This window comes from Arachis ipaensis, chromosome B01, assembly GCF_000816755.2.
Source record: "Arachis ipaensis cultivar K30076 chromosome B01, Araip1.1, whole genome shotgun sequence".
Lineage (NCBI taxonomy): Eukaryota > Viridiplantae > Streptophyta > Magnoliopsida > Fabales > Fabaceae > Arachis > Arachis ipaensis.
The window spans coordinates 73482922-73488921 of NC_029785.2; the positions used below are offsets into that span (position 1 = coordinate 73482922).

At 37.4% G+C, this 6000-nt stretch overlaps 1 long non-coding RNA gene across 1 annotated transcript; it reads right to left on the reverse strand.

Moving 5' to 3' along the window:
* Positions 2638–3225, reverse strand: LOC107618540. Its single transcript, XR_001615292.2, has 3 exons — positions 3132–3225; positions 2813–2904; positions 2638–2717 (listed from the first exon to the last, which is right to left on the reverse strand). It is a non-coding gene; the product is annotated as an uncharacterized LOC107618540 (long non-coding RNA).

Sequence of the window (6000 nt, forward strand, 5' to 3'; positions counted from 1 at the left end):
GAGTTTTCGAATAATAATAATAAATAAACAGAAAATAAAGATAGAAATACTTATGTATATCATTGGTGAGAATTTCAGATAAAGGTATAGAGATGCTTTCGTCCCTCTGAACTTCTGCTTTCCTGCTGTCTTCATCCAATCAGTCCTACTCCTTTCCATGGCTGGCTTTATGTAAGGACATCACTATTGTCACTGGCTACTTTTAATCCTCTCTGGAAAATGGTCCGATGCGCTGTCACTGCATGGCTAATCGTCTGGAGGCATCACCGTGGTCAATGGTTGCATCCTATCCTCTTGTGAAAATGGTCCAAATGCTCTGTCACAGCACGGCTAATCATCTGAGGTTCTCGATCATACTGGAATAGGATTCACCCTCCTTTTGCGTCTGTCACTACGCCCAGCACTCGCGAGTTTGAAGTTTGTCACAGTCATTCAATCCCAGAGTCCTACTCAGAATACCACAGACAAGGTTTAGACTTTCCAGACTCTCATGAATGTTGCCATCAATCTAGCTTACACCACGAAGATTCTGATTAAGAGATCCAAGAGATAATCATCCAATCTAATATGGAACGGAAGTGGTTGTCAGGCACGCGTTCGTGGGAGAATGATGATGATTGTCACGTTCATCACATTCATGTTGAAGTGCGAATGAATATCTTAGAAACGGAATAAGTTGAATTTAATAGAAAAACAGTAGTACTTTGCATTAATCTTTGTGGAACAGCACAGCTCCACACCTTAATCTATGGAGTGTAGAAACTCTACCGTTTGAAACACAACTAGAAAATGGATTAATACAGACAGATTTACAGACGGATTTAGTCTTTATTACAGACGGATTTTTGGTTACCGACGAAATTACCGACGGATTTTGTCCCTCTGTAAAAGCCCTGTCGGAAATTATTTACCAACGAATTTTTTCTCCGTCGGAAAATTACAGACAGATTTTTACCAGTTACCGACGGATTTTCCCTCTGTAAATTTTCTACCCATTTCCCAAAGGCGACGCACTTTCAGACGAATTTTCCGTCTGTAATTACAGACGGATTTTCAGACGGATTTTCCGTCTGTAATTACAGACGAATTTTCAGACGGATTTTCCGTCTGTAATTACAGACGAATTTTCAGACAGATTTTCCGTCTGTAATTACAGACAGATTTTCCAAACTTTGAATACAGACAGAAAATCCGTCTGTAAGTCCATCAGTAAGGTAAATTTTTTTTTTAGATTTTTTCTTTACAAAATACACCTTTTTTCATACAAAATAAATATAAATTTAATAAATAAATATTTTTATCTAATTTGTATTCGAATATTTATAATATTTCAAAAAATAAACAAATTTATTATCTTATCGAACTAAAAGAAAAATACTATAATCAAGGAAGCCAATATAATTCAAAAAATAAACAAAGTGTATTGATACATCAACTATAATAATAAATAACTATACATCAATAAAATGTGTTGATACATCAACTATAATTCAAAACATATACTCTGTGTATTGTTCTTATAGCATCATATAAAGAGGAAGAAGAAGTTACATTAAATTAATTAATTATTTGACAAATGCATCCTTGCTGGGAGTTACATTATTTGTAACTCATTCTTGTATATTTTAATCTCAGCTTCAAATGGAGTAATGATGCTATCAATTGGGAGAATATCATCATCCTTTTGATTTGCATGTACCCTTCTAAGAGTTGCTTCTGCCGCATATTGTGTAGCCAATGCACATTTCTTTTCATCTGTCAATTTCTTGATTTCCAGATTCTGCATGGCAGTAGATTTAAAAACATGCATTTAGATATACTAAACATGATTTCAAATTCCATGAAATAACAGGACCAGACTATACAGCACCTTTTGTTTGAGATGATCATCAGTAACTCCAAGCCTCCAAGCCAGTTTATTAACTTCATTTCTCAACTGGCAGACTCCAAAAGAATATGTTTTGTAATTATAATGCAACTGAAATACACAGAAACTAAAACTTAAATACCAAAATTAGTTGATGATACCTTGAACATTATCACACTAGCTAGGATTGTAAGTGTTGTGAACATGACATAGTATATAGGAGAAACTACTGCAGTGTTGAAGGTGTCAAGAGCCTGAAATATTACAATTACGTTACATTAGTTAAGCATAGTTGATTTCAAATTGCAAAAATTGTGTGTAATTCACAAAACAAATATGAAGTATGGCAATTATTCATGTTCCACTAAATAAAATTGAGACAACATTTTCAACCTAAAGAAATCAAATCCAAAGCAAATGTTAATTTAGCTTTTGGAAAGAAGATTATAAAGACTAACCGTGACTGATTTTTCCCTAAAGAAGTGGACACTGATATCACAATCATATTCTGAAAAAACAGGACCAAAATTGATATATTAAGCAAATAAACCACTATTAGTCTTCTTGAGACAGATACCAAAAAAGAAGGATATGGTGGTACCTACCGCATGAGCAATTCTTAATAGGACTTCATGTGAAGCTCTGCCAGTAAGAACTTTCTTCAAAGCATAAAAATAGTACAACAAGATGAATTCACCAAAGCATAAAAATGGTACAACAAGACTGAAATGCCAAATGAATATCCATAATTCTCACTATAATACAGGACTAAACAGTTAATAGAGAAAGCCAAAGAACAATACCATTCCAGAATGCACTGAAAATGAAACTCATGCTTGCAACTTGTCACCTGCAGGAAGGGTGAAAGAAACCAGCATGATCAAAAGAGTCAAACAAAAGTCATCCAAAGAAATGAACACATGATAAAAAAAATTAGGGTCATACGGTGGAAGGATCACTGTCACAGAAGGCTTCAAGACAGATGCTACAAGAATTGTCACAAGCATCCTGAATTTAACCCTCCACAGAAGCAGCAGCTGAAGTCAATTGCGCCTCAGACTTGTCGCTATCTTCAATTCCAGGAGATCCCTACAAAAACAATACCATCCAAAAAATCCCCAAAATCAGAACACAACTAATAAAAAAATGACACATAAAGCTACCCCTCCCTCAAAACTAAGATGTTAAAAGCAACACGCATTTTAAAAGATAAAAAGAGAGAGGGGGGAGGAGAACAAGCATTTGCATTAAGACATTAACTAACCTATCATAGTTCACAGCAGCTCTAATTTTCAGATAAACAAAGCATAAATTCGGTTAAGAAATGAAATATGGTCATCATTCAAAGATCCAACGGAGTTGGGTTGAATTTGGAAAGATGGATTTTTAGAAATTAAGGTTTTTTGAAATCAGGGTTCTTGATATGTTCATGTAAACATCATGCATTGATGCATAAAATTTGAAATGGAAATACGTGTGGGATTGCTTGGATTTGGCTCCTTCCTGTCCTCCTGGCGTTTGAACGCCCAAACACTGCCTGTTTTGGGCGTTCAGCGCCCAAATGCTGATCTCCTGGGCGTTCAGCGCCCAGTTGCTGCCATTCCTGGCGTTCAACGCCCAGTGGGTGGCCATTTCTGGCGTTGAACGCCCAAATGCTGCCATTACTGGCGTTCAGCACCCAGTGGATGCCCATTTTGGGCGCTGAACGCCCAAAATGCCCCTTTTGGCGTTTTCTTGCCATTGAGCTCTTTTACTCTGTTTTGTGTGCTGATTCCTTCTGTAACCCTGTAAACTTATACAAATGACTTTGTACCTTAGTGTCAGTGAACTTTATATAAACAAATAAAAATAAAAATAGGGCAAAAATGCTTAGAGGATTGTTGCCCCATGGCTGGGTTGTCTCCCAACAAGCGCTTCTTTATTGTCTTTAGCTGGACTTTGCTGAGCTTTCAATCTAGCTTCAGCCTTGAGCATTCTTGCTCAGTGTTGCCTTCAAGATAATGCTTGATTCTCTGTCCATTGACAATGAACTTCTTATCAGAATCAATATCTTGAAGCTCCACATAACCATATGGTGACACACTAATCCTCGTGCAGAGGCCATTTGTGGAGTTGAACGCCAATTTTTGTGCCAGTTTGGGCGTTCAACTCCAGTTTTTGATCCTTTTCTGAGAATCCCTTGTGAAACAGATACTAAAACAAATATTAAGAACAAATGACATTTAAAAGAAGAAAATGGTCTCACCAGTCTTGAAACACAAGGAAGTGACGGGTTCCACAATAACATCCATAACCAGTCTCGCCACATCTTTGCACCGCATGTCAAACCAGCAAACACGGCCATCCTTTTATTTCAATATTTTCAATTAAGAAACAGATAAAAATCAATGCGTTAAATCAGAACAAAATAGTTAAATTTATAAATTGGAGATCTTAAGATAAAAGTGGAAGCCACGATGAATGAATCTCACCTCAACTAAACTGAGTAGATGGTTGCAAATATTGTGAGAGTAAGATTGATAATGTTGTTCCTAGGGTTTGCAAAAGTTGTGAGAGTAAGATTGATAAAGTGAGCTCGGAGAGTGTGAGACAGGTGAGCGCGCGATGAGAGTTTGACACAGAGTTACCTAAAATCAGAGAAGAGAAGGGGCAGGAGCAGTGAATCAGAAACGACGCACGGCGAGGAGGGGAGGAACCCTTCGCGACGGCGATGCCACGAGCTCAACTCAGAACTTCGTGCAATGGCGAGGAGAGGAGGAACGATGCGAAGAGGGCCGAGTAGAGCTTCCCCAGATGACGGCACCCACGGTCTATCCCCGCCGGCGGCGACAGCACCTTCTACCGGAGGAGAAGAGTACTCGACGACAACTTTGAAGAGGGATGAGGGTGAAAATGAGAAAATGAGTTCATAGGTCAGGAGTGTGAATGGAGCTCGATAGTGTGGTGATAAAATTAGGGTTAACTCAATATTTCCGACGGAAAATTTTAAATTACAGAGGGAAAATCCGTCTGTAATAATTTAATGAAACGCAACATTTTTTCTATTTAATTACAGACGAATTTTTCGTCTGTAACTATTTCTCACGAAAAAAAATTAATTTTACCGACGGAATTATCGACGGATTCTATTTTCCGTTTGTAATTTATGCTAATTCATTTTTTTTGTTTTCCAACAAAAAAATCCCTCTGAAATTCCGTCTGTATTTCCGTGGGATAAAATCCGTCGGAAATATCTGTCTGTAATAACTAATTTTCTAGTAGTGAAAATACATAAGTGAAAGGTTCAGGCATGGCTGAATGGCCAGCACCCAAAACGTGATCACAGGATCAAAAATACAATCCAGGATGTCTAATACAATAGTAAAAAGTTCTATTTATAATAAACTAGCTACTAGGGTTTACAGAAGTAAGTAATTGATGCATAAATCCACTTCCGGGGCCCACTTGGTGTGTGCTTGGGCTGAGCTTGAATGTTACACGTGCAGAGGCTCTTTCTAGAGTTTAACGCCAGGTTGTAACGTGTTTCTGGCGTTCAACTCTGGTTTGTGACGTGTTTCTGGCATTTAACTCTAGACAGCAGCGTAGAACTGGTGTTCAACGCCCTTTTACGTTATTTAAACTCGGCCAAAGTATGGACTATTATATATTGCTGGAAAGCCCTGGATGTCTACTTTCCAACGCAATTGGAAGCGCGCCATTTTGAGTTCTGTAGCTCCAGAAATTTTACATTGAGTGCAGGGAGGTCAGAATCCAACAGCATCAGCAGTCCTTCTTCAACCTCTGAATCTGATTTTTGCTCAAGTCCCTCAATTTCAGCCAGAAAATACCTGAAATCACAGAAAAATACACAAACTCATAGTAAAGTCCAGAAATGTGAATTTAACATAAAAACTAATAAAAACATCCCTAAAAGTAACTAGATTCTACTAAAAACATACTAAAAACAATGCCAAAAAGCGTATAAATTATCCGCTCATCACAACACCAAACTTAAATTGTTGCTTGTCCCCAAGCAACTGAAAATCAAATAGGATAAAAAGAAGAGAATATACTATAAATTCCAAACTATCAATGAAACATAGCTCCAATCAAATGAGCGGGACTTATAGCTTTTTGCCTCTTAAATAGTTTTG